We start from the raw sequence: 21,014 nt of genomic DNA on the forward strand, positions 1-21,014 counted from the left end.
AGCCCCGCCCCTGCTATTCAATGCCCAGATTATCCTGGTAATATGCTATCACTATTATTATTATCATTGTTTATTTACATGGTGCCACAAGGGATCAGCAGCACCTAACAATATACAGATGAGCAAAAAACAAATAACGAATTACAGTACAAGACAATTTAGGACAAGTACTGTACATGGTAAATAGTTGCATCAGGGGACAGGATACTAGATCCCTGCACAATATATAAAATATAAAATCATGTCGGTAAGATCCTCTCCTTATAGTACGCTGTCTCTAGATCACTGGACATACAGTATTATGCCATGTAATCCCATATCAGTGAGATCCTGTCCTGATAATATGCTGTAGATCAGTAAATCACTAAAAATGATATAACATATAAACATCACACGGTGGGATCCTGTCCTAGTAATATGCTGCCAGTAGATCACTAAACATTATATACCATATAAAGGCCCATTTATCATATAATGGACCAGATGCAATAAGCTTTAAAAGTGATAAAATGGAGAGTGATAAACAGCCAGCCAATCAGCTCCTACCTGTCATGTCGCAGACTGTGTTTGAAAAATGTCAGGTAGGAGCTGATTGGCTGGCTGTTTATCACTCTCCATTTTATCATTTTTGAAGTTTAGTGCACCTGGCCCAATATTTGTGGCTTGTACCCGTTTTCAGGGTTAGTCGCAAACATTCACCAAAATGTATCATGGGGAACTGCAGCATTCAACCAAAAGGATAACATATTGCAATGCGAACCAATGATAAATGGGCCCCGTAAACACCACACGGTGGGATCCTGTCCTACTAATATGCTATCAGTAGATCAATACACATTGGATCGAACTTTCACTCTATCATTTTCTCTCAGACAATTACTTAGCTTCATCTAATGATATAACCCAGCATTGTCTCATATTCCTATAAAGTAATCCCAATGAATCCTACCTCAGCATGCATGGTGGGTATGCTTACATTTCTTCGTCCTCCAATCTCTAGCTCCCATTTGATAGCAATGTGCTTTTCCCCCGGTTTCTTTTTAATGTATGTTTTTCAATTCATATGATTAATTAAAGTGCAAATGTCTTCAGGTACACTGCCTTGTAGCTCTCCTTATCCACATACAGTAGGCAGCCTGTGTCTGTATCACTGTCGCTGCAGCCTCTGGAAATTCTCCCCTCTTGAATGATTGCCCTAGATCCTGCAAAGTTTGTCTGGGTCTTTTCTCTATCATTCCCCGGCTCATCAGAAACACTTCTCTCCTCCTCCTGTGTTTGTCTTCTTCCTACTCAGTCTGCGCTGACAATCTGTGTGACAGGCACGCCTTACTCACACCCCTACACACACAAAAGAAACACAAATGTGGGCTGGGTGATGATGATGTGCTGTGTAAATCAGGAAGCTGAAATAGAAAAAAGACACTGTCTGGTAACACAGCAGCGTAGTAACACATGCACTGTATGACTACAACATGTTGCTTACTTAGTCAAGATCACTGAGCACCGGTGTTATGGACAGGTCAAGGAAAATGGGCACTTGGGCACATAGGATTCTATCTACTGATTCTATCTACTGATCTTCCCCCCCAGGAAAGTAGCCAAGCCTCATAGATCCTTCTGTATCAGTCCTGTATCCGCCTTGTATTATTATAATCAATTTTATGGGCAACATTTGTGGCACTCCACTGGAAATGTCAGGTAGAGACCAGAAGAGGCAACTATGCTATGTCATAGTAAGAAATAGGGATGGCCTTCAACCATCGACGATTTAAAATCATCGATGGTCTATGATCAATGTTGAATACTTTTGCCATTGATGGGGGAGAACCAGATGGTTTCGGTGATGCCCAAGCAACAAATATTTTTTTATTTACAAAATGCTGGGACATGGAGTTTAGCTCTGCCCCCCGACACTCCCATGATGCTCCACCCTCAAGCACTTAGTGGCCCATATTCTGCTGAATATAAACCAGGGGTGACCTTCAATGGGTGAAACCATCACCATTGAGGTTAGCTATGAATAGTATCAATGATGGCGACCATCAGAAACTGCTTGTAGCTCGGGGAGGGGCAGCATTATGGCATTGGCCAATAATACTGCAGAAACAACCACAAGGGGAGGCACCAGCACTGCCACTTAGGGAGTGAAGGCCAAAAATTTCTGTGCAGCCCACATGCATCTGTATCCAGCAATCCCTAAACTGTTGTTTTTACAGAAAAAATGGTTCTTAATTGAAAAGTAAATTTGTACAACCTCACAAACCAGCGCATTGCAAAAATATAATTTTGCCAGAGTCGGCCTTGGCCGACGTAGTGCCATAGGCACCTTTAGTACCTTTCCCTTATGTGGGAGCTTTTGCATTTGCCAAAGATGTGTGCACAAATGGAAATTGGGTGTGGCTCTGCAGAAAGAAGGGTGTGGTCTCAATAAAGGGCATGGCATCATGGTGTTGTGCTCCACTTCTCCCACTGTGATGTACTCCCCAGCCTCAACTCCCCTTGTGTCTCTCCAGCCCTCACAAGTGTTTCTCCAGCCCCAGGACATTGTTAAAAAGAGGATTTTGGTACTCACCGATAAATCCATTTCTCTGAGATCAGCAGGGGCCACTGGGAATCACTTCGGGTTTTGGAGCTTGGTTAGCTGGGAGCTAGGCACTACTTAGTTTTAATACAGGGGAGACTAGCTCCTCCCCTCCAAGACCCATCATCCCCCAGTGAGAAAATTGGTAAACTAGAGGAGATAGGAACAAACAACGTTATAACAAACAAAAATAACACAACAAACAGGCAAGCGAGTAAACTGGACCCACGTACAGCCACAACGACCAGGATCCGCAGGCTGGGTTGGGCGCCCAGTGGCCCCTGCTGATCTCAGAGAAATGGATTTATCGGTGAGTACCAAAATCCTCTTTTCTCTGACATGCAGCAGGGGCCACTGGGAATCACTTCGGGGAGGTTCCAAAGACCAGGCCCCGGGTGGGAGAGCGCTGGGGATTCTGGAGAACCAAACGGCCGAACGCTGCGGTAGAGTCAGCGAACGTGTCGAACCTGTAAAAACGCACAAACGTGTTTACGGACGACCAAGTGGCCGCCCTGCAAATCTGCGCAACTGAAGCACCTCGTCTTGCAGCCCAAGATGTGCTTACAGATCTGGTAGAATGTGCCGTCAAGGAGGAAGGCGGAACTCTCCCCGCCTTTAAGTAGGCACTTCTGATTGTGATTTTAATCCATCTCGCTAATGTCTGTTTTGAAGCCGGACGTCCCCGGCGAAAAGCGTCATACAGAACGAACAAACTATCCGTCTTACGGATTCGTCGAGTTCTGGACACATAAATCCTTAAGGCGCGCACAACATCCAAAGATTCTTCTTGAGCAGAGTCTCCCTGAAAAGCCGGTACCACTATAGGCTGGTTCATATGATATGAGGAAACTACCTTTGGAAGAAATGCAGACGTGGTGCGTAGCTCAGCCCTGTTCTCATGAAAAATGAGATATGGAGCTCTGCAGGATAGAGCACTAAGCTCTGATACTCTGCGCGCAGAGGCCAGAGCTAGCAGAAGAACCGTCTTCCAACACAAGAACTTAAGGTCCACCCTTTCCAGCGGTTCAAAGGTCTCTGACTGGAGGAACGACAGGACCAAGTCTAGGTCCCATGGAGGAACAGGTGGAGCAAAAGGCGGTTGCACTCTAAGGACCCCCTGCAAAAATGTTTGGATCTCAGGCAAAAGTGCTAACCTCCTTTGAAAAAGGATGGATAACGCTGAGATCTGTACCTTCAGCGATCCTAGCTTAAGGCCTCCGTCCAGACCACGTTGTAGGAACAGCAATAAGCGTGAGAGCTTGAAAATCCTATAAGGCCAGCCCTTTTCCTCACACCACCTCGAATATGCGCGCCAAATCCGGTGGTAATGGGCCGCTGACGAAGGTCTACGAGCCCTCAGCATGGTGGGAATTACCGAACGAGGTATTCCCCTCTCCCTCAGCACTGCGGTCTCAATAGCCACGCCGTCAAATGGAGCTGTGTCAACTTTTGATGCCAAAATGGGCCCTGTTGTAGAAGGTCCTGGCGTAGCGGTAACCGGACGTCGTCCACTGCCATCCTCTGAATGTCCGAGAACCATGACCGTCGAGGCCAAAACGGTGCAATGAGAATCGCTTGGACTGACTCTCTCTTGAGCTTCTTCAAGACTGGTGCTAGGAGAGGCAGCGGAGGGAACAGGTAGACAAACCTGTAGTTCCACGGAGTTGATAGGGCGTCGATTGCTATTGCTCCTGGGTCTCTTGTGCGAGCCACATACCTTGGTAGCTGATGATTTTCCCGCGAGGCCATCAAGTCCACCTCGGAAGTGCCCCACCTCCTGGTGAGGTCTTGAAACACCTCTGGGTGTAGGGACCATTCTCCTGGATGCAGACTTTTTCGGCTGAGAAAATCTGCTTCTATGTTCTCCACCCCTGGTAGGAACACCGCCATCAGAACCACCTTCCAACGCTCTGCCCAAAGAAGAATTCTTCTGACCTCTGTCATGGCCATTCGGCTGCGCGTTCCCCCTTGTCTGTTCACATAGGCCACCGCTGTCGCATTGTCCGAGCGGACCTTCACTGCGTGACCCTGAAGTAGATTCTCCGATCTGACCAGCGCATTGTAAATAGCCCTTAACTCCAATACATTGATCGGTAAGGTCTGTTCCTGGGTGGTCCATCTTCCCTGCATTCTGAGGTCTAGGAGGACCGCTCCCCAACCGCTCAGACTGGCGTCCGTTGTCATTACCGTCCAATTGTGGATCGCAAACCGACGGCCCTCGCTCAAGTGATCTCGCTGGAGCCACCAAGTCAAGGATAGACGGGCATGAGGGGATAACCGGATCTGTCTGTGAAGCAATAGATGAGAACCTGCTCCCTTTTTGAGGAGGTCCATCTGAAACGTCCTGGAGTGAAAGCGCCCCCAGCTCAGTGCTGGAAAAGCCGACACCATTTTCCCTAGTAACTGCACACAAAGGTGCAAACTGACCCTCTGAGGTAGCAACACTCTTCGTGCTAGCTCCTGAATGGCCAAAATCTTTTCCTCCGGTAGGAAGACTCTCTGAGCCTCTGTGTCTAACCAAAGGCCCAGAAACCGAATCTTCTGAGTAGGGGTCAGCGAGGACTTCCTGTAGTTCATGACCCATCCTAAGCTGGTCAGCATCATAATCGTCATCCTGGTATGATCTTCGAGCATCCGAACTGATGGAGCCTTGACGAGAAGGTCGTCCAGATAAGGGATTATCGTCACCCCCTGGTTCCGAAGAGCGGCGATCGCCACCGACAGAGTCTTGGTGAACACTCTGGGGGCTGACGATAACCCGAAAGGCAGAGCCCTGAATTGAAAATGGTCTCTGCCTACTGCGAAGCGTAGAAAAACCTGGTGATGGCTGCAGATGGGGATATGCAGATAGGCATCCTTTATGTCCAGGGAAATCATATATTCCCCTGGCTCTAAGGAAGCTATTACTGAGTGGACTGACTCCATCTTGAATGGTTGGTGCGAGACCAGTAGGTTTAAAGCCTTGAGGTTTAGGATGGGTCGAACTGACCCATCCGGCTTCGGCACCACAAAGAGATTGGAGTAATACCCCAACCTTCTCTGTGAGACCGGAACCGGACAGATGACTTGAGAGTCCAACAGCGTCTGGATAGCCAGGAGAATCCCATCTCTCTTGACTGAGGATTCTGGCAGTGCTGTGGTAAAGAACCTGTTGGGAGGAGGAGCGTCGAACTGTATACGATAGCCCTCCGCGATAATCCTGCGAACCCAAGGGTCCTCCGTTAGGGAGAACCATTGGGTTCTGAAGTAGGAGAGGCGTGCTCCGACTGACCAGCCTCCCACTGAAGCTGGCAAACCGTCATGCTGCCGGCTTTGGGGGCTGTTTTGGCTCCTGGACCCGGGAGGAGGCCTGTGGTCGAGATCTGGCTCTAGTACCTCTGGAGGATTGGAAGCCTCTTCCTCTGCCACGAAAGGAACGCTGTGGACGAAAGGATTGAAACGAGGGTCCTGCATACTGGCGTCTTTGAGGCGGCGCCGCTGTTGGCAAAAAGGCAGATTTTCCCCCCGTTGCCTGCGAAATCCATCTGTCCAGTTCTGGACCAAACAGAATATCACCTGCAAAGGGTAGACCCTCGACCGCTCTCTTAGATTCAGCGTCAGCCTGCCAAGACCTCAGCCACAAGGCCCGTCTAGCTGCAATGGCGTTCGCAGAGATGCGAGATGAAATAAGGGAGATATCCTTAGCAGCATCACCAAGGAATCCCGCCGACTCCTTAATATGTTCCGCCAGTTGGCGAATCTCCTCTGCTGGCATCCCTGAGTCGAGACCCTCAGCGATGAGCTCCGCCCACCTGGCATTTGCTCTATTTACCCAGGCCGACACTATGGCCGGCCGAAGCTGGGTACCAGCCGCCGTATAGATAGCCTTTAAGGTGGCCTCCATTTTCCGGTCTGACGGATCCTTAAGCGAACATGCCCCTGGGACTGGCAGGGTAGTCTTCTTAGATAACCTAGACACGGATGTGTCCACCGGTGGAGGAGTTTCCCATCTGCTCAAGGCTGCTGGTTCAAAAGGGTACATTGAAGGGAACCTCTTCGGTACCTGAAAACGCCTGTCCGGTCGCTTCCAGGCCTCAAGAAGCTGATCCTGGTTAGGGCAAGGAAAAACCACAGAGGTTTTCTGTGTATTTCCGAATAAATCCAACTCCTGGGGAGCCGGAGGCGGATCGTCAGGTAAATGCAATACCTCCTTAACTGCAAGAATAAGGGCTTCTATACCCACCGGAGTTGGCTCCGCCTCCTGAGGGGTATCCTGTACCTCTTCCCACTCGCCCTCTTCCATCTCTTCAAAGGGCTCAGGCTCCTCGTCGGTGTCCTCTCCCTGAAGCATCATCTGAAAAGGGCGCTTCTGGGCTAAGGGACCCGGCCTCTGGGGCTTGGAAAGGGCCCCCGCCAAGGAGTCCACAGACCTAGACAAGGCCGTAGCCCATGCAGGCTCTGCCCTGCGGGATACTGCCAACTCCTCAGACAACTTAGTCATAGAGCCGACTAAGGCTGCAGCCCACTGGGGGGCTGGTGTGGCGGTAGTCTGGGACCCTGAAGGGGAGACCGCACAGGTCTGACAGACTGAAGTTCCCCCATCCGAGTATTGGGAGAACTTATTTGAACAGACCGTGCAGGTGAAAGACTTTTGAGCAGCCTTGGACTTGCTCGCCATGTCTGCACGTGGGTTCAAAGCACCCGCAGACACACACACACACTCCCACACACACACACACGAGACAATGGATAACCCTAGGGCAATACCCAAATCCCCCCTGGGAGAGCGGGTCTTGGAAGGGAGTAAGTCCCCTTTTCACTCAATTTACACTTTACAGTCAATTGACAGATAATGCCCTGAAAGGGTTACAGAAGCTGCAGTCTGCCTGAAATACAAGAGGAGAGAGCAGCATGTAGTGTGTGTGTGTTGTAATAGGGCCGCGCCATGCCCACCTCAGCGCGCACCTTCCCCCCCTTCCTCAGCGCAGCTTTGCCTATGCCCTGCTTTAAGGGACAGAGTCTGCCGGCGCTTAGAGGGTTAGCTGTGCCTGTGTAATCCGGCGCGCTATAGATCCCCCCTCGCGGCCGCCATTAACCCCCGCCGCGCCAGTCAAAATGGCGGCGGCGCCTTGCAGGGACAGCGCTGCTGCGTGTAGAGGGTAGGGACAGGTGGGGGCTAGTACGCGCGCCTTTCTACAAGGCGCGCTTCAGACCCCCGCCGCGGCCGCCATTAACCCCTTCCGCCGCGCCCTTATTAGCGCGGCATCTGCAGGATAAGCGTGCTGAGGCTTGAAGTAGCGTCTGTCAATCCCTTCTTTGATGGAGGGTGGCAGGAACGCTGTAAAGTCGCGGCAGGTGCCTTTGAAGAGGCCCTGACTGACAGCCTGGGAAAACCCAGGGGCGCAGGAACCCGGACCCTAGCTTTTCAATAAGCAGGGAAGGGATCCTCAGTTTTAGTAGAAAAAACAGAGAAAAATTTGTTGAAAAAGGCTCAAAAGAAATTGAGTAGTGCAGGAGCAGTGAGAGCTGTGACTAGCTCCCTCAGGCACAATTTTCTCACTGGGGGATGATGGGTCTTGGAGGGGAGGAGCTAGTCTCCCCTGTATTAAAACTAAGTAGTGCCTAGCTCCCAGCTAACCAAGCTCCAAAACCCGAAGTGATTCCCAGTGGCCCCTGCTGCATGTCAGAGAAATAGTGCACGCTAACATATATAATACCTCAAACAACATGAATCTGTGCAGAATCAGCACACACAAGTGTCTCTCCAGCCACCACACTTACCTTCTTTGATACTTTCTGGCTGCCTGCCTGTGTGTTCCAACTACCTGCTGCCACGGCTGCTCTGCTCTGCCTACCTTAGCAGTACCACATGATTTCATGGCGTCATGCATGCCGCAGCAGTGAACAAAAAAACAACTTTATTGCACCGGTCACCCGCAGAGAGACTGATTAAAGACTTTCCCCTGACGCAAATGCAAAGTGCAGCTCTGATAAGAGCTGCTCTTTGCAATGCACTCTGGTGCCTGAAAGTCAGGGGTTTATGACCCAGTACATGTGTCCCTCGGTACATGTGTCCCTCTGTACTGAGCGCTCACTCAGAATTCTCATTTCCCCGTGTTGGCCTGTGCGTAGAGCTAGAACACATTATTCTCAACTACACCAGACATAGATTCACACACACACACACACACACACACACACACAACAAGGACAACACCTCTTCCAAAATGAAAAAATTAGGATTTGGTTCCCAAAAAATACCTACCTGTCTATTCTAGGTATGTTCTAATCTAATTAGAGACAACTACAACCAGTAAGAGGTCTGTACAGTACAGATGAGCCTTAAATATAATACGCTGTGCCAGTAATAGAAAATAAAAAGCTAATAAATGTAAAATGTGATATCACAGACTAAACTGTAACAAGCTTAGCTGAGGGCTGCCTAGGCACAAGGTCATATAAGCACCCTCATTTTTGTGATTGTTTGGCAATGACAATGCAATTGCTACAGTAGGTAGTTTCAGTGGTGTTGGCTTTTTGCCATAGGTGGTCAGGCTGTCCTATTAGGAGAGTTGGGGGGAGTATACTTTTGAGTAGTATATACTGTATAGTCAGGTCTCTCGATCCACAAATGCTCTTGCCATTTGAAAGCCCCTCCTGCCCTCCCTGGACGCTTTTTCATTTTTGTTTTTTGGTACCATATTTTTGTTTTTCCATTTTTTCTTTCTTGATTTTATAGTAGGCTATAAAAAGCCAGATAGGTGGGAAGTCGCTACAGTCAGCGGTCAGCAATGGGATAAATGGCCAATGTGGGGAACCCTCTTTTGTAAAGACAGCGAGTGTGTCCTTCCCTCGCGGGAGTGTCCGTGCATTGCCAGAGTAAAGAGTTGTGAGTCCTGCACAATGCTGGCTATGCGGGTAGGAGGTGGTTGTTCAGTCCAAACCTTCAGTTTTACGGTTAGAAGTTTTATTGACTAGAGCTGGCAGGTTTTTTTTGTAGCGCCTTTCTTTTTCCATCCTTCATAACATCAATACAACTTTAGGTCAGCAAATCAATACATTCCAATTTCCTTTAAATCTAGCAGTTTGGTGTCTGTCACAGACACCAAACTGCTAGATTTAAAGGAAATTGGAATGTATTGATTTGCTGACCTAAAGTTGTAGTCTGTGTCTTTATTTTTAGTTGTTAAAGCTAGCTTAATTATAAGGTAAAGGTTTATCACAATAAAGCAATGGGCGCCTTATGTGGCTATGGTATAAGCAGGTCACTGTCACTGTGCAATAAGATAATAAGACAGCCAGTAGGTAACTGTCATGACGTAGTCATTTCAGTGACCGATGTTACATGGGTTCAGTAGAATTCAAGCAGGACGTAATATATGACTAATATACACTTATTGCTTGTATGGGACCAGTTCCCCTGATCTTTGAATCACAGTCAGCATCTAACATAACTTCAGCATTTTACACAAGCAGCACAGTATCATCCATTACTCTGCATAGAGATGTTATACTGGGCTCTGCTTGTGGAATTTCCTACATTGGAGTTTCCTGAAGAGAATGAGCTTTCCCTGAAAACTTACCAATACCTACTGTATTTACAGTACAGAAATACCCAAACCACCCACTTAGTTTCCTGTTCTTCCAGTTACTGTTCTATACATGTGTCACTAAAAACTTTGGGATTTATTTACTAAAGACGGGAGTTTTTTTTAAGATGGGATGTTGCCCATAGCAACCAATCAGAAACGACTTCTTATCTATTTAGCACCTTCTAGAAGATAATAGTCTGTCACCAGTACAATACAAGCCTGGAGAGGAGAAGAGAGAGTACATGTCAGAGGGGCGGGAGAAGGCTGACAGCACCAAGCCCCGTCCCCTTGACAGTCAATTCATGTCATTTTACCCCTGCCACCTCGCTGTGGACACGCAAAACCTGGTATTTGGTGCAGCATGGAAGGGGGCTGCAAAGGTGGTGCAGGGTAATTGCCAACCTTTCAGGGGGGCCGGGAGGGAGACCTGGTTTTCGGCAGCTTCCCAGACATTCCGGGATGGTAGGCAAGTATGATACAAGCGTGAGTCACTGTCATGTACCCAGCACATTACACCTAGGCCTTTATTCAGATCTGATCGCAGTACAAATTTGTTCTCAAAATGGGCAAAACCATGTGCACTGCAGGTGGGGCAGATGTAACATGTATAGAGAGAATTAGATTTGGGGGAGTTGTTTTGTTTCTGTGCAGGGTAAATACTGGCTGCATTATTTTTACACTGCAAATTAGATTTCAGTTTCAACACACCACACCCAAATCTAACTCTCTCTGCACATGTTGCCAATCTATAGTTGTCCCCCTTGAGCAGCCCCCATTAAGTTTGGCAGTCTCTCTTAGGGCCTTATTTTGGTTCATTCTTTCTGACAAAATCCTTCTTAGATGGACAAAACCATGTGCACTGCAGGTGGGGCAGATGTAACTTGTGCAGAGAGAATTAGATTTGGGTGGGGTTTTACTTCAAAGTGAGATCTATATTGCAGTGTAAAAATAAAGCAGTCAGTATTTTCCCTGCACAGAAACAAAATTACTCACCCAAATCTAATTCTCTCTGCACATGTTACATCTGCCCCCCCCCCTGCAGTGCACATGGTTTTGTCCATCTAAGAAGGATTTTGTCAGAAAGAATGAACCAAAATAAGGCCCTTAGTTCCCCCATTACTTTGTCCCCTCTTAGTTTGTCCCCCACTAGTGTTATTTGGTCCCCCATAGCTTTCCCCTTTCTGCAGACAGCATGGACACATCCGTGCTGTCTGACTGTCACATGCCGGATGAAGATGGAGCCGGGACTTATATAGAGATCCGGTCTCGCAAGAATCCGACACGAGATGATGACAGTTTTTCCCACAAACCCGGATCCGAGTCAGGCGGGAGCAGCCAAATGCCGCTCGGATGCAGGTTCGGATCCCCGACTTGCGGGCAGGCTCGGATCTGGGCAATCCGAGCCCGCACATCCCTATTGTTTTCTACTCTTGCATTTGATGAATTTCTCAGACCTAGCAACATTTATAATCTTTGTTCCTGGAACCCCTGTGAATGCCGTGATTGGCAAACAGTGTGAAGGGGCACAGATAGGGCACGCTGCTAAGATGCCTGTATTGCAGGTATTTTGTTGTTACAGGTCATTATAAAAATGATAAAGCCATTAAATGACTGCACACTGACTGCAGTGCGCACCCCTAGGCAACGAGCACGTTTTCCCCCTGGGTAACAAGAAAGTATGTTGTAATGTGTAATAGGCATTACAGTGTGTGGCATAATATATAATGGGCTATATAATGAGCATTACTGTGTGTGATGCAGTGCTCAAAGTGGGCCGGTACACAACGGTATGACATATCGGCACTTCACTTCGAGCACTATTTTTAATTTTTTTTCGGACAGCAGATCTCCTGCAGGGGTCCCCAGTGCACCCGGCTGCTACAGAGCACAGCCAGCAGTGATTGTGCGGGCAGGGGCGGAAGTAACGCCGCCGGGCTTCTAGCCCTGCATGGTGCATCTGCACCATTGCCCCCCCCCCCGTCCAGGGGCAGAACTACTTGCACGGCGTGGGAGGAATGACCGATCGGTGCCTCAGGTGACAGCAGCCGGCGCGGCTGATTCAGTGCGGGCGGTGACGGCTGTTTGTACAGCCTATGTCGGGAGCAGGCTGCAGGAAGGAGAGACCACAGCCCGCCGACGCTGATGAAGAGGTGTGCGGTGCTGTTAGGGTACGTGTAGTGTTCTATGAGGGTAGGTGTTGGAGTATGGCTGTTTGGAGGTATATGTGAGGAGCACAAAAGAGGTGTTGTGCTGTAAAGGGAGTTTATGGAGGTATGCGGAAATGGGTGAGGTGTACTGTGCTGTGAAGGATGACAGGTGCTGCTCTATGGGGAGGTATGCTGTAATGAGTGAGAAGTGCTGTGCTGTTGAGGGAAGTTGAGGGCTGTGGTGGGGTGGGTTGCAATGCTGTGATTGGAGTGGGTGCTGTGAAGGGAGAGGGATGCTGTGGTGGAAGATATGTGCTGTAAATGGGAGGTGAGTGCTGTGCTGCGATAACATGGGGTTGCTGTGATGAAAGAGGGGCACTGTACTGTAATGGGTGAGGGTTATTTGATGTGAAGTGGTATTGTGCTGTGAGGGGTTGATCAGAGAGGGAGGACAATAGACCTATCAAAAAAAAGAGGAAGGAAGAACTGGCCATGGAAGAAGCCCTGGCAGAAGAAAGATAAGGCACTACTGGGGGAATAATATGTAATGGGCATTACGTGTGTTGCATAATGTGTAATGGACACGCCCCATTTTAATGTGACCACGCCCCCTTTCGTATGTAACGGGCATTGCAGTGTGAGGCGTAATATGTAATCGGCATTATGGTGTGGGGTGTAATATATTATATAATCTGCATTATGGTATACTGTATAATATGTAATAGGCATTACCGCGAGCAATATATGTCATAGGCATTTGTGGTGTATGACAATGTATTATTTAGTTTTATTGTCATTTAGTTTTTTTTATTAAACCTCAAATTGAGACGGGTGCTGCCAAAATATCTAACTAAAATATTTTGTGTAACAATAGGTGGTGGGGGTTGGGATCGTTTGGTCTACAGCAAGTTTTTCGACAAGCGTTGACATGGTTCTAGGTGGATATGGTTCTAGGTGGACATGGTTCTAGGTGGACATGGGTGTAGCTCGACAGGTCATTAGGTCGACACAAGCATTAGGTCGACAGGGTCTAGGTCGATATGGGGTCTTTCACTGTTTTTTTTTTTTACGTTACAATTCTACACACAATACCCCCATAGTGACAACATGAAAAAAGTTTTGAGGAGATTTTAGCAAATTTATTAACAGCTTCACTGGTGGGTTTTCTTGCGGAAGGACAAACTTACCAGGGCAGGTTTGTCCTGCCCCATAAATACTCACCACAGAAGGTGCACCGCTGCAGCCACGGCCTTCTGCAGCAGCCCCTGCTCCCATAGGGCTGCTGCTTCTGGCTGGGCCTGGCATCAGCGCCTGCGAACTTCCGGGGCGGCAGGGCCTGATGTTGGTGGGGGGGCAGCCGCAGGGGAGTCCCGTTGATCCGGCGTACGATTGTCGGGGAGGTATGCAGGAGGGGGGGGCAACATGAGTGATGTGTGTGTGTGCCAGTGGTGCAAAGCTGAAGGCATGCCCGAAAATTTCTCGGGAGAGCCCGCTCCTACAGCGCAACTCAGGCGAAGACATTTTTGGGCAAACCAGCGAAGATTAAAACAAAGAAATCACATGTAAATAAGTATTCACAGCCATTGCCATGAAGCTCAAATTAAGCTCCGGTGCATCCTGTTTCCATCTGTGCTAAATTCAGTTGATTGGACATGATTTGGAAAGGCACACATCTGTCTACAGCAGGGGTGGGGAACCTTTTTTGTGTTAAGGCCTGTTTGTATGGGGAAAAAATCCACACATGATGCCACACAAATTTGAATGCCCATTATAGAATATGCCACACCATAGTGCTCATTACACATTTTGACCTACACCGTAATGCCTAGTAGACATTATGCCACATATCATAATGCTTAAGTAACTGCATGCCACACGCCGTAATGCACATGAGGGAGCACAAGAGGGAGAAAAAGAGAAGAGAGAGTGAGGGAGAGAGGGAGGGGAAAAAGAGGAGAGCGAGGAAGCGCAGGGGAGAGAGGAAGGTAAAAAAAAAAAGAACAGCAAGGGAGAGTAGGGGATAGAGAGCAAGGGAGCACATGAGAGAGAGGAGGGAGGGGATCGAGAGAGGAGAAAGAGGGGGTGGGTTGGGGGTGGAGGAGCACTGGGGAGGAGAGAGAGCAGAGGAGTGCAGGAAAGGGAGGGGGACCATGGGGGGTGGAGGATGATTGGAGAGACAGGGAGGAGGGGGAAAAAAAAGAGAGGCAAACGGGAAAGTCAGGCTGTACTTCCTAATTTTCCATTTCCGCACCACTGCTCCGCATCTCTGCCTGAAAGTATAAGTTATTCACCAAGGAATGTTCTTACCAGCGCCTGAGAAGTCCCACTCCTTGCTGCCGTGTCTCCTGCTCTCACACTGCAGGGACTCTGTTCTCCCTTGTACAGGAGCTGTCGCCAGGCCTACTCTCCCACATAGATGCAGCGCCGCCGGGCCTACTCTCCCACATAGATGCAGCGCCGCCGGGCCTACTCTCCCACATAGATGCAGCGCCGCCAGGGCTCCTGCTCCTCCCATACATAGATGCAGCTTCCGGGGCTCTGCTCCTCTGCATACAAGTGCCGCCACTGGTTCTTCTTCTCTGCACACAGGAGCCGCTTGCCCTTCCAGTGACAAATGCAGAATTTTGAAAGGGGGTAAATAAGTGGTTACAGAACCAATAATAACTGCCCCCACCCCCATAGATAGCTAGAATAACCCCTCATAGAAGGCATAGCCCCACATAGTCAGCACAGCCCCTCCATAGTTAGACAGCATAGCCCCCCCATAGTCAGCACAGCCCCTCCATAGTTAGACAGCATAGCCCCCCCATAGTCAGCATAGCCCCACATAGTCAACACAGCCCCATAGGAACAGCACAGCCCCCCATACACACCATAGCCCCACACAGTCATCATAGCCCCACCATAGTTAGACAGCAGAAATCCCCATGTAGACAGCACAGCCCACATACACAGCACAGCCCCTAATGCACACCATAGCCCGCCCCACCATAGTTAGATAGCAGAACCCCCCATAGTCAGAACAGCCCCCCATATAGACAGCACAGCCCCCCATATACAGCACAGCCTCCCCATACACAGCACAGCCCCCCATACTCACCATAGCCCCACCATAGTTAGACAGCAGAGCCTCCCATAGTCAGAACAGCCCTCCCATAGATACAGCACAGCCCCCCATAGACAACAGAACCCCCATAGACAGCATAGCCCCACATAGACAGCAGAACCCCCCCCCCCATAGTCAGAACAGCCCTCCCATAGACAGCACAGCCCCCATACACAGTACAGCCCCCCCCCCCACCATAATCAGCATAGCCCCTCAGACAGAACACCCCCCAATCTGAGACCACCTCAAGCACAGTCCCCCCTCCCCCCTAGGCAGCAGACATCACAGGGATCCTCTCCAGCCTTCCACTGTTCCACACACACAGTCTGCAGACTTTGCAGGCACAAGCCTGGCCAGTGTGCAGATTCAATCAACCCAGAACCACTGGCAGCCCCTGCCCCACTACTCACTTTGTAGTTACAGTAGCCCTGGTGCCCATGTGCTCCTCCGTAGGTCTCTCCCCTCTCAGGCTGTATGTTATGTCGTCAGCCTGAGGAGCTGCTCCCCCTGCCTGCCAGCGGCTGCATCTACATGTCACAGAGAGACAGACAGTAGCCACAGCAGGGAGGCAGAGGGAGTCGGGAAGGAGACAGAGGCTCGGCGCCTCTGCTATAGATTGCCGGGCGGCATCCAGAGGGTGGACCGGCCGGCAGCGAATGTGGTGCCGGGCGCCACGCTACTCTACTGCGCCCGGAGCACACGCTCCACCGGCTCCACCCTCGCTACGCCCCTGGGTGAGAGGGCCACTCAGACCGGCTACAGGGGCCGCATACGGCCCCCGGGCCTGAGGTTCCCCACCCCTGGTCTACAGTATATAAGGTCCCACACTTGTGTGTATGACAGTGCTTGTCAAAGCGCCAACTAAGCATGAAGGATTTGTCTGTAGACCTACGAGCAGGGCTATTTTTCAGTAGGCTCCAGCAGGAACTGAGGCCCTTATTCTAGTTCACTCTTTCTGACAAAATATTTCTTAAGGTGCGTACACACGGGGGAGATATATTGCTAGCAATATATTGCTTGCAATATATTGCTGAGCAATATATTGCTCAGTGTCTCTTTTTCAACAAGCGACCAGAGATGGTCGCTGTTGAAAACGAACCTCTGCTGGGGGTGCCGCAGAGGTAATTAGCTGGTCGCAGGAGCAAGCTCCTGCGACCAGCGATTACAATGGGGCAGAAAACGGGAGCGCGCACCCGGAGATTTATCTCCGGGGCACACTCCCAATCACTGGCAATATGGTCGCCTGCGACCATATTCCCAGCGATTATAGCACCTATCTCCCCCGTGTGTACACAGTGTTAGATGGACAAATCCATGTGCACTGCTGGTGAGGCAGGTGTTACTTGTGCAGAGATAATTAGATTTGGGTGGGGTTTTACACCTGCCTCACCTGCAGTGCACATGGTTTTGTCCATCTTGAAATATTGGTACTTGTGTATTAGCACGGCGCCCACGATTTCCATCTTATGGCATCTTATACAATTTAAAATTGTATATGGCATACAATGGCATACAATGAGATGAGATGAGATACAATTTTAAATTGTATAAGCACACTAATGGGTGCTTTCAATGTTAATTGGCCCCCCTATAAGATTTTTAATTGTATAAGCACCCTAATGGGTGCTTACAATGTTAAATGCACCCCCACGTCACCCCCACTATCAACGCCAACCCGAAGCGTAGCGAGCGCAGCGAGCCCCCGAGGGGCGGTGGTACGCGTCCTCCGACCTTTTCATACCCCCACTATCCATGTCAGTGCGGAGTTGATTTTATATAGTGTGGCGAGCCACCGAGCCCGAAGCGCGGTGAGGCCAGCGAGCCCCGCGAGGGGCCGTGTTTTACTTTACATGTATTACACGTCCCCTCGCAGGGCTCGCTGCGCTCGCCACGCTTCGGGCTCGGTGGCTCGCTGCGCTCGCCATACTATATAAAGTCAACTCCACGCCGACATGTGGGGGTATGAAAAGGTCGGAGGACGCGTACCGCTGCCCCTCGTGGGCTCGCTGCGCTCGCCATGCTTCGGGTTGGCATTGATAGTGGGGGTGGCGTGGGGGGTGCATTTACAATGGTATACAATTTTAAATTGTATAAGATCGGGTCCCATCGCATCTCATCTCATTGCATACCATATTAAGCCTTATGGTATGCAATGCGCGCCGTGATAATACACAAGTACCGAAATATTTCATCAGAAAGAGTGAACTAGAATAAGGGCCTCAGTTCCTGCTGGAGCCTGCTGAAAAATAGCCCTGCCTACGAGACATGATTGTCTAGTGGCACAAATCTGGAGAAGGGTATAGAAAAATATCTGCTCTGCAGATCAATAGGTCTACCCCAAAAGTTCGACATGCAATAGGTCGACAGGGTCAAAAGGTTGACATAAAAAAGTTAAACACAAGAAAAGTTCGGCAAGAGTTTTTCCTGATTTTTTTTTTAATTTGCTTGCTCTTACTGCTCCATCCATGAAAAGTTCAGAGCATAGCAAAGCACCGAGCCCGAAGCCTGGTGAGCATAGGCATTTACTAATTGGGGATCATTCACATCCATGTTGACCTTCCCCATGTCAACATTTTGACCCTGTTAACCTATTGCATGTCAAACTTTTTGGGTGAACCTATTGACTGTGAACATAAAATGACAAGTTACAGATACACATGACTGGATTTCCCCCATGAAAAATGGATTCAGATGAGTCACTTTTCTCATCACTAACTTCCCTTGTGAAAGCCGTTATTGTTCAGCTCTTCACTAGGTCCAGAATAATACTGAGTCACAACTTATTTGGTGGTTTTGGATGTGATGCATGACACCACTTATCGCATACAATATTGTGCATGAAGATTTGTGGTGTGGGGACTTCCAACGAGTCCATCTGCGCATTCATTGTATGATGCATGCACACATGGGGGTTATTCTGGTTCATACTCCCTGTTTCAAACTGAAAACGGGGAGGGATGGTGAAGGTCTGGGCATATGCATATTCCCCCAGGCCATTTGTGTGAATGGAAGCGGCAACTTGCAAGGAGCAGTGCGGGCTTGGGGCGGCGAGGATGGGTAGCGCCCATGAGAGCACCCAGCTGCCCACCCTGTTCACATACCATGGCACAGCAAATCTGAGTCACCAAAGAGTGACAGATTTACGAGCACTTTAGAAATCATCGGTCACCATCAAATGATTCCTGCCCCACACAAAAGGCTGTGAATGGATGTTTATGAAAAACATCCATTTGCATGCATGCGGGGACATTTTCCATGCGGGGGGGGGGGGGGGGGGGGTTAGTTGACTAGCAAAGCTGCGAACTTCTCAGCTTTGTGAGTCAACCAGAATGACCTACATGGGGTTCTGGCAGGGATCCATTTAGATTCTTCTCAGATAGACTTCTATTAAGTAATGCTATCTGAAGATGGCATTAACCACGGTGTCCAAGCTCCACAATGTATCAGAGTATAAGATATTTTTTATATTCATTTTTCTTTATTAACCCTTTGCTTTTATCAAACCACACAAAAGATACCTCTATCCTATATAATAGAAGGCTAACACTGCTCCTCACATCTTTGGGGTGAATTCAAGTGTTTGGGGGTGATGGCAAATAGATAGCACCCAATGGAGCAAATCAAGTGTTGCTCCATTTGGGCACACACAGACGCCATTGCTGATATTACTGTTGTTACTTCTTTTGATGGGCTGGTAACTAGTGGTTAATATTAGTCACTTACTGATTTCTCATCCCTGACTTCATTATATCCATTTTAAATCTAATATAAAATGTGAATACTTGCAGGCTTGCTGGGACTCATAGTTCCACAGCAATACGCAATAGTTTTTTCCATTTTTTACACTACCGTCAACCCGGTGCCCACCGCACAGGGGCACAGGGGACAGCCCCTTCATTGGGGGGGGGGGGGGGTTCCCACTTCCCCAGAATCCCTGCCCAGTGAGACTGATGTGGGGGTAAATGCTTTGGCCGGGGGGGACTTGTATAAAAAGTCTCCCCCCAGCTATGGCATTACCCTGCTGGCTGGGTGAGACTGGTGCTGGTTCTCGAAATATGGGGAACACCTACTCGTTTTGTCCCCCATATTTTGGAAACCAGGACCAGCCCGTGAGCATGGTGCTGTTTTTAAAAAATCCAGGGGAACCCTACATCTTTTGTTCCGTGATTTTATTTAAACCAGGACTGTATCTTTGAGCCTGGTTAGTGTTTTGTACGACATTCTAGTTTAAGTGGCCGCTTAAGCTACAATATCATAAAAAAACACTATGACAGTTTCTCCTTAATAACTGCTACATTTACTTTGATTGGTATTGTTTTCTTACAACCAAGCAACTGTGTTCTGTAAGTTAAACATACTGTATTCCCATGATATGCTACAAAATGTTTTTAATTGATTGCTTTAAACCCGGAGGGGTACAGATGGAACTCCCCTCATTGTTGCGAGGGCTGGTGGTAGAATCGCCAGCCCTTGCCAGCCCCTGGCATCCGTCGGAAGCGGGCACGCGTGCATGAGACACACGCGCGCCCCATTCCGACGAAGCACCACGCTGCCATCTGCCGCCTCCCCGTCCGCTGTCGACAGTCCCCACCAAAAAGTCAGCAAACATAGGTCAACAGTTTCGGGGTTGACACCCCATCTTCAGGACGGCTGACAAATGTTTCACAGTTATGCCACATTTGTCAGGCATCTCGAAGATTAGAAGGGGTGTCAACCCCAAAACTGTTGACCTATGTTTTCTGACTTTTGATTTGCACTATGATTTGATTACACAGTTTTTATCATGAATGAATGCTGCCTCCAGTCTTCCTTGAAACAAGGGAACATCTCCTATATATATCTATATATATAATATATATCTATATATATAATATATATCTATATATATATAATATATATCTATATATATAATATATATCTATATATATATATATAGATATCTATGTATATATATATTCAAAGGTCGGTCGGCACTCTGGTTGTCTGATGCAATATACCGTGTTGCCTTCCTAGTCGTTGTAATACAAAAGCAAAGAAGAAAAGGGCGGCACTCAAGGGTTTATATCACACCTTGAAAAAGAGGCATTGTAGCCTCGAAACGACGTTTTTTTGTGACACCATCTGCACTAAAGATTTTCTTGATTTAAACCCGTGAGTGCCGCCCTTTTCTTCCCTGCTTATATATATATAGTAACTTCTTCTGCCAAGTTTGCTGTGTCCTCAGTCAGTGCACTGGACCAGAGAGCAGCTGCCAGGACGAAGAGACAGGAGCCTTACCATGAGGTGGGAGAATGTGAGCTTTAACCCCTTCCCGACATATGACGTACATTTACGTCATATGTCGGTTGAGGGGGAATCAAGCCAGCTCACGGAGTGAGCTGGCTTGAAAGAGAGCAGGTAATGGCTGTATATTACAGCCAGGTCCCTGCTCTCACGGCCACGAGCGGCGAGTTCGCCGATCGTGGCCGTTTAACCCTTTAAGCACCGCGGGCAAAGCGACCGCAGTGCTTAAATAGCTGATCGGAGGGGGGGCGCCCCCCTCCGGCGCCGATCGGGGCCCCCCGCGGCGAGATCGGAGGGTGCCGATCGGTTGCCATGGTAGCCAGGGG

At 48.8% G+C, this 21,014-nt stretch overlaps 1 protein-coding gene across 2 annotated transcripts in view; it reads right to left on the minus strand.

Moving 5' to 3' along the window:
• PLEKHA2 (pleckstrin homology domain containing A2) overlaps positions 1-15,855 on the minus strand; it is a 107,519-nt gene extending 91,664 nt beyond the window's left edge. The window contains exons 1-2 of one of the 2 annotated variants that reach the window (XM_083184895.1): positions 15,816-15,855; positions 977-1,403 (exon numbers count right to left, since the gene is read on the minus strand). The gene's annotated coding sequence lies outside the window, so the exon portion shown is untranslated. Of the gene's footprint in view, positions 1-949; positions 1,404-15,815 lie in introns of both variants that reach the window. The other variant, XM_083184894.1, reaches the window with a different exon arrangement.
• Between the last annotated feature and the right edge of the window lie 5,159 nt (positions 15,856-21,014).

This window comes from Crinia signifera, chromosome 4, assembly GCF_055691185.1.
Source record: "Crinia signifera chromosome 4, ASM5569118v1, whole genome shotgun sequence".
Lineage (NCBI taxonomy): Eukaryota > Metazoa > Chordata > Amphibia > Anura > Myobatrachidae > Crinia > Crinia signifera.